This window comes from Gracilinanus agilis, chromosome 1 (genome assembly GCF_016433145.1).
Source record: "Gracilinanus agilis isolate LMUSP501 chromosome 1, AgileGrace, whole genome shotgun sequence".
Classification (NCBI taxonomy): Eukaryota; Metazoa; Chordata; class Mammalia; order Didelphimorphia; family Didelphidae; genus Gracilinanus; species Gracilinanus agilis.
The window spans coordinates 619389310-619401738 of record NC_058130.1 but is presented as its reverse complement, the minus strand read 5'-3'; positions in this window follow the sequence as shown (position 1 = coordinate 619401738).

Here is a 12429-nt window from a genome sequence, read left to right as displayed (position 1 = left end):
ACAAGTGCAACCAACAATAACAACAGAACACTGTATATTCTGTCAGATTCAGTTAATGTCACAGAATCAGAAATAGAGAGCTGGAAGGGATCTCGGAGGTCATTTGTCCAATCCTTCATTTTACAGATAATGTAACTGAGGTCCAAAATGGTTCAGTGGCTTGCCTATGATCAAACAGCTAGTAGAGAGCAGAACCAGTATTTGAATGTTGGTCCTCTAACTCCAAAGCTGATGCTTTTCTCATTTCTCCATACTGCCTCTGTTAGTTAGCTCCACTAAACTGCTTTTTTTCCCCTCTCTTATTCTTTAGGCAATGGCTCTCTGATGAGGGAAGGAGAAGAGAAGTCTTAGGCAGCAATCATTTGGAGCTACCTTTGCTGTATTCACACTATAATGGGGAAAAACCAAGGAAGGTGCCTTAAATATTACTTGTGGGCTCACTGGGGTGGATAGGAGACCGGAAGGGAGAATGGGTGAGACTTACAAGTCTGGGAACCAGGTTTAACTACAAGGGAAAAACCATTGACTGGAATGACAGTTAAGCCTGACCAACTGTCATTCAGCCCCACCCAGCCTGGAATAAATACAGATTAATACATACACACAATGAGGACCTAAAATTACTAAAAACACACAGGGAATCAGTTTAATAATAATATAAGGGGATTGGAAAGGGGGTTAGGTAAACTATGGCTGACAACCCAGGACTGGAATCAAAAAGGGTAAGATCCATAGCCAACTGGCTTCTGCCAGGCTTTGACAGCTTGGCTAAGGACCTGGGGAAGAAGGCTTGAACTTGGGATCTCACAACTCTTCCAGGGATGTTACAGGATGCCAGGAAAAAACTCCTCCAGAACTGATGTAGCCAGGTAGGGATTGAAGTCTACAAGCTGTCCACCAATTCACAGGCCACTTCCCTACTCAGTGCTGTCTTGCAGGATTGATGTCCTCTGCTTTCAATCTTCACCACTCTCCAGGATCCCAGGGAATCAGGGTGCAACTCCACTAGCTCTGAGGTCTCCCAGGGTCAGTTACCGCTTGTCCCAACCACCATGGAGTCTTTCTCAGAGAGAGAGCAAGCCACTTCCTGCTTCCCCATTATATGTGGAATTCTCCAGCTCTTCCTCCTAAGTCTCCTACATAATAACTAAATAATAATCTTCCTCACAACAACACCTATGCCTGACCATTAGTCATGAAGACCCAGAACACTGATAAATGCACCATTACCCTTTGGTGAATCCCATACAAATCAACGTGAGAAGGAAATACAGACTTCGGATATGAAAGATTGTATATATATATATATATATATATATATTTGACTACTGTTGTTATCAACCTGGGTGTGTTCCCTATGAGCAGGGACCTGGAGAACATTTCTTAAAGTATATTCAAGTTGAGTGTTTGTATGGATTTAGTAAAAGGGTTTTTTTTGCTTTAAAAATTATCTGGCTTATTGATTCAGTCTCTACAGAACCTAAACTTGTATTTGGGCCAGCTGCACCTGGCCTAAAACAGATGTATATGGAAATGAAAATGATGGGAAAATAAATTATTAATAGTTTTAAAAGGAAAAAAAAGGGCAGCCTACTTTTCTTTCTGAAAAATTTAAACACCACTAAGCAGAAAAGTTTTTTATACAAATATCCACAGTGGTTTCTTTGCAATAAGCTCAAGAACAAAAACTAAAACTGGATACAGGTTTAAATTGCATCAATATTGGACTATGGTATGAATAATAAACCTATCTTTTTTTCAACCAAATTTTATTGTAGTTTTTCTTTCCAAGGTCTATCTTATAACCTCTCTACAAAGACAAGCGATGTCTTTGGACCTTGGGATAGATTGAAATTTCAGCCAAGGCTGATTTTTTCTTTAACTGCAAAATAGAGCTCCAATTCACTAGAGCTGCAGGGCCTGCTTGGGTGGCATTTTTGCCTATGGAAAGAGTCATAGACAACAACAATAACTCACATGAATATAGTACAAAGTGTTTTACTCATTATAACCTTTTAGAATTAGTAGTATAAGTATATAACTATCCCCATTTTCCAGATAAGGGAACTTAGGATCACAGAAATCATGACATGCTATTTATTACATCAATAATTGGGAAGTACGGGGTGTTCAGGAAGGACTAGTATCTCTGATGTGAGGGTTTGTCAAGCCCTTTTAAAAGTTGTACATTCACCTTTCATGTTCACCTTTCAGCCAACTTTAATCTGCAGCTCCAAGAAGCTGTAGCATGCTTAGAGTTAGGTTAGACATGGAAGAAACCAAAGCCATCATCTGCATCTAGGGCCATTGCCAGTCATCCTGACTTTTGTCTTGCCAATGGACTTTAATGACTCTGGAAGAGAGAGTGAACCTGAGTACTTTATACAGCTTTGCCTCAATTAAATCCATTTCATGAGAATTATCCTGTGATGTCATTGATCCTCTTCAAAAAAACAAAAAACAAAAAACAAGGCACAGCTGGGTAGCTCAGTGAATTGAGAGCCATGCATAGACACATGAGGTCCTGAGTTCAAATCTGACCTCAGACTCTTTCTAGCTGTGTGACCCTAGACCAATGAAGGGTAAGTCTTTTAGAGGAGTGGGTGATGGCCTCAGGCACACGTGGAGAGAAAGAAGGAAGCTACCTGGCCCCACATCTCTCTGGCTTTCTAGTATGGAACTCTCTCAAACTCTGTGCTGGGGCAATGGTGAGCATGCCCACAGAGAAGGCTCTGAGTGCCCTCTCTGGCACATGTGCCATAGGTTTGCCACCATGACCCTAGACAAATCACTTAACCTGCATTGCCTAGCCCTTACCACTCTTTTGCCTTGGAACCAATACACTATATTAATTCTGTGTGGCCAATAAAGGTTTTTAAAAAAAGAGGATAAATGACAACATCATCAATCACTCAACTGATGTCAACAATAAGCATTTATTAATAAATAACACAAATGTATACAGAAATGAAAGTGATATAAAAATAAACATTATTAATATTTTTGAAGGAAAAAAGAGGGTAGCCCACTTTATTTTGTGCCAGGCATTATGTTAAGACCTGGATAAAAATACAAGCTAAAAGGACAGTTCCTATCCAAAATGTACTTGCTTTCTAACTGTGAAAGACAGGCAATCTATAAAAGGGAACCTAAAGGGTAGGATAGGGAAAGAGTGAGGAGGGACATAGTGATGAAGTCTGGAAAATCAGAAGCAAAACAGAAAAAGGAATGAAGGATATCATGCTTGGACTCTTTCCCAAAATGGAAGTTCCCAAAGAAACTCACCAATGGGAGTAGGGGATTTCTGAAAAAGAAGGATGTTCTAGAGTGAGGAGGTAGGTAGATAAGGCCATAGTGGCAAAGTCCAGAAAGTCAGGAGCAGAGCCAGGAGAGACAAATTAGTAATTATCAAATGTCTACTATGTGCCAGGCTCTTGCAATATGTATATAATTGTGTGAAGTAAATATCACAGTGGGACCTCCATCCCAGTCCAATTCTGAAAAATAGTCACCCAGTGGATGGGCAGAGGAGTCACAGAGTCACATGTCTGGCATGATGGCATGAGGGTTCCATGGAAACCAGATGGCAAGATTTTGGCCAATGGAAGGATCCATGGGGAGGAGCTTAGGTTTAAAATGCCAGCAAGGGAAGCTGAGTCACTTTTTCTCCTACCATTCTTCTCCCTGAACCAACTCTCTTTCTGAGCTGGCTCTTTCACTGAGCTCTTATATCATTTCTGGAAAGCAATGGCTCAGAGGGAACTGAGTGGACTGCAATCCCAGACCTTACCTTAAGTTAGAAAGGCTGGAAACTTTATTTCTCTCTTACTCTCTCTTTACTAATAAATGCTTATAAACTTAGTATAAAGCCCCCAAGATTCATTTTTATTTAAAATACAATGAATAAAATAATATTTACATGCAAGAAGTTTATAGTCTAATTAGATTAACAAGTACATATAGACAAACGTATTTATATGCATATATAACATATATGCAATATATATGAAGTTAGTACATACAAAATAGTTAAAGTAAAATTAGTATGGAAGGGAGAGCACTGGTAGTTTAGAGGGGAGATCAAGAAAGCCTTCATGCAGAAGGCAGTGCTTGATATGAGCCTTAAAGGAAGAGGAAGGCTCTCCAAGGATGAGGTCAGAAGGGAACCCTGATTTTTATCCAAGTCCCCTGTTTCATAACCTGTATCCTTTTAATGATGTTATACTTCCTATGTGAGAATGTGCAGTGATTTACCTTTCTTACTGATAGTTTCCTAAATATGAGATATTTTCCTGAAAATAAGAATGTTTCAGAGATCTCAAGAAAGTAAGAATTTAGAAGTACTATCTGTTAGTAGCAGCTTAGTGAAAACCAGAGGATTACAAAATGGCACCAAAGTCAGCTAATCTAACTTCCTCCTTTAATAGGAATAATAAACCTAGACATATTAAATGAGTTGCTCAAGGACATTGAGTACTGAAACACTCCAATGGGTAGGTGTTTTTTGTCAATGTAGATCTTCTCTCCAATGATGCACCTAGCAACTCAGCCATACCAAAGCATCTGATATGAGTCTTATCTACATTCTCCCATGAATTCAACACAGTTGACAAATCCTCACTCTTTTTTTTTAATACCCTTATCTTCTATTTTAGAATCAATACTGAGTATTGGTTCCAAGAACAGTAAGGGATAGACAATAGGGGTTAAGTGATTTGCCTGGGTTATAAAGCTAGAAAGTATCTAAGGTCAGCTTTGAGCCCAGGGCCTCCAATCTGTAGGTTTGGTTCTCAATCCACTGAGCCACTTATCTATTCCTTCTCACTATCTCTTGACATTACAGGGGTATAAACTGAGCATATGGATCATCTGCTATTCTCATTATATGACTAGCTAGTCTTCTTTTTTGATACTATCTTTGGAGACACCCTTTGTTCTGCTTCTTTGTACCTCCTTATTTTGTATGTTATTCAACATATATACCTCCATTGGTTCCCATGTGCTACTACTCATTCTTATCTCTTCAGAAATTATATATCCCCTGATCTCTTAGTTCTTTTGTAGGCCATCACACATCATTATACATCACACTAGCTATACTCTCCTCCTTTCTCCATCCTGACCACTTAGTGAACCAGTTCATCTTTACATTGTTCTCTTCTCTTGAATTTCTTACCTTTATCCTATAGCTGATATTGCCTAGATAATCCTCAGCCCAGGATCACTTTCACCATCTGCTAAGTTTGCTCCAATTTACATGCTAAACTAAGCTGGAAAAAATTACCAAACCACACTGACTGGACCCAATATAAATTTATGTTATGTTTTCTCAATTGAGCTCTCATTGCAACAAGGAACCTTCCTAATTGACTCACTAACCCACTTACCAAGGCAATATTTCCAAACTTTTTATCCCTTCTCAAATCTCCTGCAGCTCTCCCTACCTAAGCTTTTAAATGAAAAGTTTGCTTCATATTTCACAGAAAAAAATGAGGCAATATAAGAACATCCTTTTCCCCCCTTCTCCTCAACTTCCACCTCCAAGATATCATTTGTCATGATCTCCACCTTCACCCCTGTCTTTCAGGATGATTTGGCTCTTCTTGCCATGGAAAACCCTATCTACCTTCACAAATCATCCCTTTTCATCTCATCTTTTCCTGAAGAATGTATATGCTGTCATGCTCACTCCCTCTCCTTATCTACTCGCTGCTTCCCTACTGCTAAACAGCCATGTCTCCTCCAGCCACAAAAAACTCACTTAGGTCATCGAATCCCACTAGGTATCACCTCATATCTCTTTTGTAGCTTATTACTTGAGAAGGCTATCTACAATAGCTGACTGGCTTTTCTTTTTTGGTCTCTTCTTTTAGCTCTTTACCATCTGGCTTCTACCTTCATCATTCAACCACAAGGGTCCTCTACAAAGTTACTAATGATCTTTTTTTTTTTTTTTTTTTTTAAACCCTTACCTTCCGTCTTGGAGTCAATACTGTGTATTGGCTCCAAGGCAGAAGAGTAGTAAGGGTAGGCAATGGGGGTCAAGTGACTTGCCCAGGGTCACACAGCTGGGAAGTGTCTGAGGCCAGATTTGAACCTAGGACTTCCCGTCTCTAGGCCTGGTTCTCAATTCACTGAGCTACCCAGCTGCCCCCACTAATGATCTTTTGATTGCCAATCTCATGGTCTTTCCTTAATTTTCACTCTTAATCACCTTCTTCTCTTTGATATTCTTTTCTTTCTAAACTTTCATGACACTTCTTTGCTTGGTCCCCCTCCTACCTATTGTACTGCTCCTTCTCAATCCCCTTTTTCAGATCTTCATCCAGATCACAACTGCTATTCAGGTTTCATAGGGTTTTGTCCTGGGTCCTCTTAATCTTCCTCTGTATTATTCCACTTGATGATCTCTTCACCAGTCCATTCACATGGAATCAATTGTCATCTCTAAGACAATGATTCTCAAATCTACTTATTTAACTTTTATCTGACCTCCAGGTTCCTGTCTCCAACTACCTATTGAACATCTTGAACTAGATGTCCTATAGACACCTTAAACTGAAAATGTCCAAAACTGAACTGAACTTTCTCACAAATCCCTTCTTTCTTCCAAATTTCTCTATTACTGTCAAGGGTCCCTTCTTTCCTCTCACACTGCCACTATCCTACATACTTTCATAACCTCACTCCAAGGCTACTCTAATAACCTGCTGCTATATTCCCTCCTACAAGTCTCTCCCCTCTATAATCCATCATGCAGCTGTTAAAATGATCTTCTTAAAGTAAAGATCTTATGATGTCATCTCCTCAGTAAATTCCAGAGGTTGCCCATCACCTACAAGATCAAGTGAAATATGTAATATAATACATAATATATCAGATATAATTCAAAACACATTATAATCTTCCTCTTGAGATCTTTCTAGCCCCCTTCCCCTTTCACTCTATCACATATTCTTTGATCCAACAATATTTATTTCCTTGCTCTTCCTCAAATAAAACACTTCATTTCCCCACTCTGAGTATTTTCCCTGGCTATCTCCCATGCACAGAACTCTCTCCTTCCTCATTGCCATCTCCTGGCTTCCGTCTTCCTTCAAATTCCTGTTAAAATCCCAACCTTCTATAGACGTCTTCTAAAGAAAACCTCTCCCAATTCCAGTGCCTTCTTTGTTGAATATTTCTAATTTTTCTTATATATAATTTCTTGCATTTTATTTCCTCCATTAGAGCTCCATAGAGCCCTGTGAGAGCAGTACTTGCCTTTTACCTTTTTTTTTTTGCATCTCTACCACTTAGCACAATACCTGACATAGCAAGCATCTAATAAATGTTAATTGACTAACTAAAGCATTCTGTGACTTAAAGTGATAGAACTTCTGTAGAATATTTGTTTAAAAAGTGACCTTTTCCCCAAAAGTTTGAGATCATGAAAGCTACTTTGCAATTTATTTCAGGCAATCCAGCTAGGTCTCCTCTTCCTCTTCCTCCTATTTAATTCTAAACCCAATCCATTTTTCCATTTGCAGAATGACAAAGGTAGGTAGATTAATTAGATAAGGAAATGAATATCAATATACAGAACATATAAATACAGATGGCCAGCTCTATAGACTGTCCATTTAACTGCATATCATAGTCTAAACCACTGATGGGCAAACTATGGCCCTCGGGCCAGATGTGGCCCCCTGAAATGTTCTATACAGCTGCGGGACAATATTCCTTATTTGACGAATACAATGAGTAGGATACAATACAATGAAACTTCAAAAGAGTTGCCTTAGAAATAGACTGACAGATGAGCATTTCCTTTCCTTTGGCCCCCTCTTTAAAAAGTTTGCCCATCACTGGTCTAAACAAATATTTCTTCATCTACTTGGTTTTTTTTCCTCTATAGATGGTCAAACCAAGTTCTGCAAATAGCTATTGAGCTTATTTTGTATGATGTTCTGGGGTTTGATAAATTCAGAAACAAGAGCATCAGCAGACATCATTAACATTTAACTTGTACTCTGTGTTGGGTTTTGGCCATAATAGTGGTGAAAATTTTTGACAATTATGTACCTTCTTGTTTTATCCAGCAGATGATATTTATGATCCTTGCAAGTGTCATGAAATAAGGTTATTTCTGTCATGTCTTTCAAAAAAATCTTAAATAGTTTAGCAATTATGTGAGCAAGTAAAGAGGTATTCTCCCTGTCCTGGTGTAGAGACTTAAATAGCTCAAGGAAACTATGAGCTAGGCTTTACAGTTACCCAAGACAAAAAGGTCATAATGGAGAGTTCTGACAAAAATTGATCCACTAGAGAAGGAAATGGCAAACAACTCTAGTCTTTTTGCCAAGAAAACTTTCTAGACAATAGTGGAAGATGCAAGAGCTGTGGTCCACGAAGTCATGAAGAGTTGGACATACTTGAATGACTGAATGACAACAAAAGAAGTAGCCAGGCTTCTGACAGACTACACATTTCCCATTAATCCTATCATCCCAATGCTTTCAATGTCTATGTAGGTTATTCTTACAAATTTTTATATAAATGGAAAAATATGCATGTAGGTCAGTTGTTGTTGGTGTTCTTCTGATTACCTTTAGAGGAAAATTATTAAGACCAACATTTCCCCCATACCTTTGATGCCTTCCCTGCCTTCAGATACCTCATGAATCAATCCCTTGATGCCTTCATGGCTATGTCACATACACAGTGGGTTTTCTTTACATGTACTTGGTCTAATCCACCTGCTTTCCCTATCTCTATTCTTTCCATTGTCACTTCTACCTCCTCTATAAGTACATTTTTGTCACTTATAAATTCACATGCATAAGGCTAAACCTTGACAAAAACTGTGAAATAGGCAAAATTTGCCCTACTTGGCCCCAGTTTCTTTTTGTGAATCCTCGTTCCCTGTGCCCTGGCATTCTCCCCACAATTAGGCCTCAAGCATCATGTGAGAATAATCAAAAGAGAAAGCAATTAAAAAGAAGATAGTGTCCAAGTGAAAAGTACCTAATGTTCCTCTCTTTCAACCTTTCCCAGCTGCCCTGGGCAGCACAAATTCAAAACTTTCCCAAGAAAATTAGAGGGCTCTTTAGGTCCTAATACTAGATAGTTCTTAAACCTTTCAAGTATTGCTATCTAGGCTTATTTATTCCTACATCTGAATAAGTATTGTAAAGTATAAGAAAAATGTCAACATCCTTTAAAGAAAAGAATGAGGGTTCCCAATTGCCAGAACTAATTAGTTTGCATTTGTGATTAAAGGGAGAAATATAAATAAATGCCTAATTTTCAAGATTTTTAAGTGCGAAATAAACAGAAGACAAGGGTTCTAATCCCAATTCTACTAATAAGCTATCTTCCTGACTCTTCATTTTCTTCAACTATAAAATTAACAGCTAAATTGTAGTAATCTCTATAATCCCTTCCAGTTCTAACATCTCATAATTCTCAAAGTATACCTAAAATATATTATGCAAATATAATTAATTTAATATAATCTCACTACTTTAAAATTACATAAATGCATAAACATATATGTCACTATCATAGGATTTCTATATAATAGTAACTACATCTTATACCATCACTAGTCATCTCGACTTTTCTCTTGCCACTCTGGAAGAGAGAATGAGGCTAAATATTTGGGGCAACTCTGCCTCACTTAAATCCAATTTGTGGGCAAGTCAAGATATCATTTCATGCTGTGATTTGTTTTCTTTGAAACAAAGGATGAACAACAAGATGGGGAAGCATAGATCCTATGACCAAGTAATAGATCCAGAATTCAAGTCCAAAACATCTGATACCCAAAACAGCACTCTTTCTAAGACTACACAAAGCTCTCTGATATGTGTATGCATACACTATAACTAGGTACATATGCCATTTCAAAATTTAAAGAACTTTATATGCCATTAAAAAGACTTATCATAAAATTTCCCAGGAGTATTGGGAAAAAAGAAAGATCTGTATTGTGCTTAAAGGAATAACATGTTCACCATATTTTGGTATAGGCTCTTTCACTTGAAAAAAGACGTAGTTCCTAGATGTCAAATTGGAGTAGATAGATATTTCCATCAATAACATCTGCTTCTTTGGCAAGGCTTCTCAGACAGTGATGCTGACAGATGTTCCATTTCTTTGAATTGTTTTGTGCTTCAGTAGAAAATTTATGCTATTTTTAGGCTGCTTGAGGTTTTTCCCCTTCACCTGGACACTATCTTCTTTTTAATTGTCATTATTCTTACATGCCAACTTAACCCCAGTTATCTATCCCTTACCAATCTTCTGCCTAGAAATGATATTTAGTATCAATTCCAAGACAGAAAGCAAGTTTTTTTTAAATTACATATTACTGTCTCTAGAACTTCAGTCTATTACATAATAATAATATATTAATACATAATAATAATATATAAAAGATATTTAATAAATATTTAATGAATATATATTTTCACTTTGGGTTTTCTGTGTAAATAGAGTCAGATGGCTTTATCTGAAAACAGGTTACTCTTATCTGCAAATCAATCAGCTTCTGAACATGGGTCCCAAGATAAGTTCCAGAACCATTTGTGCTTATGGATCACATCCAGGTTTTCCCCAAATGGAGAAGTAGAAAATTACTCAATATACAATGAATTAAAAGTAGAACTGACGATTAATTCCCATACACAGAGGAAATGCTAAATAAGTACATTCACAGAATGCTCTTGAAAAAAAATTAACTTAAAAGAGGATTCAGTCACTTAACTTTTAAGTGTTATTACTGTCTGCTGGGAAGCTGCTATTTAAATCTTATATTGGAATGAAATGGGATACATAGTTCATTCAACAATTTTTTTTAAAGTTTATTTAGCTGGGGGCAGCTGGGTAGCTCAGTGGAGTGAGAGTCAGGCCTAGAGACAGGAGGTCCTAGGTTCAAACCCAGCCTCAGCCACTTTCCAGCTGTATGACCCTGGGCAAGTCACTTGACCCCCATTGCCCACCCTTACCACTCTTCCACCTATGAGACAATACACTGAAGTACAAGGAGTTAAAAAAAAAGTTTATTTAGCTACAGTATAGATAGAGGTGTCAAATTGTAGCTTATAACACATCCAAGTATGGCCTGAATCAGAATAAAGTGTAATTGAAAAAATATTTCAATGAAGAAATAAAATAAAAAATAAACAAAAACAAATAAATAAAACACAATAGAGCACAAATCATACTAATATGTGCTTTTCTAAATCAATATGCTGTTTGCAGAGATTCTTATGTATGGCTCCATTTCTATTTGAGTTTAACACTGATTGTAAAGGATTCTCAACAAGAATACAGCATAAAGGATACAAGAGACTATGAGGCATTTTTCAAGACTTCTAATAAGGAATTTTACATTTCACTTTGGTTCTGTACTGTCTAAACAATTCCTGGTAGTTGTCAGTTGCTAAGACTAGAAGACTTGGACCAATCTTCTTGTTGGCCATTCTTTCCAAGAGTACCAGAGTAATCGTCAAGGAACTCTTTGCTGCCATCCAGCTTCAACCAAATGGAAACTCCCTACATTTTGAAGTCATAATGCTTCTCCAAGCCTGGAAGTATCAAGAAAAAATGATGACAAAATGACAGCCAAAATGCAGGTTTAGGCTTGCCTATATTAAACATGTACTCACAGCTACATAGAGGCCAGGGGTGGAAGATGAAGTTAGTTGTCTTTCCTGCACTTTGCGCTCAGAAATTCAAAATAGTTCTGACACAATTTTAATATTGATAATAATAATATCTAACATTTCTATGGTGCATCCTATGGTCAGGTACTGTGAAGCACTTTACCATTATTTTTCTCATTTGATCCTCACACCAACCCTGGAAAGTAGGTGCTAATTATTTTCCTCATTTGACAGAGGAGGAAGCTAAGGCAAATAATGATTAAATGACTTGCCTGGGGTCCACACAGCTAGTGTCTGAGGCTAGATTTGAATTCAAATTTTCCATACTTAAAGTCTGACCATTGTACCACCTAGCTGCCAAAAAGGCTGAGGGATTCATTGCTCCCTTTTACAAATCCATAGAGTTAACAACTCTTCTGACTCTGTGGCCAACAGGAGACTCTTCATCGCCCCAAGCAAAAGTTTGTTAGTCTTGACTCTACACATGATTAGAAGCAGAAATAGCCACTCTAAGCACGCCCAGTGGTATGATCCCTAGAAGCCAATGTTTTGCCACATAGAAAAAGAATGGGGAGGTGGAGGATTATTTAAAGAGGCAACCAAACTGAAATGCCTGAATCCTCCAGCCAATATTTGTCACTTGTCACCACTGACTTGATGTCTTGAGTGAGGTCTTATGAAAATGTCTTTGGGGAAATGACCACTAATCTCCAGACCTGAGAGTGAATCTGTATATATATATTATAAAATTTAGAATATATATGGAAATATATAGATA